A 220-nucleotide genomic window follows, 5' to 3' on the forward strand; every position below is an offset into this window, starting at 1 on the left:
AAGGGGGGATAGCAACAGACATGGGGACATAGGGAGACAAGGGGGGATGGCAACAGGCATGGGGACATGGGGGGCATGGGGGGATGACAACAGGCATGGGAACATGGGGGGACATGGAGGGACAAGGAGGGATGACAACAGGCATGGGGACATGGGAGGACATGGGGGTGGTAGTGGCATGGGGATGGGGGGGATGGCACAGGGCTGGGGATGGCAGGGG

This window comes from Nestor notabilis, unplaced genomic scaffold (genome assembly GCF_000696875.1).
Source record: "Nestor notabilis isolate BGI_N333 unplaced genomic scaffold, ASM69687v1 scaffold491, whole genome shotgun sequence".
Taxonomy (NCBI): Eukaryota; Metazoa; Chordata; class Aves; order Psittaciformes; family Psittacidae; genus Nestor; species Nestor notabilis.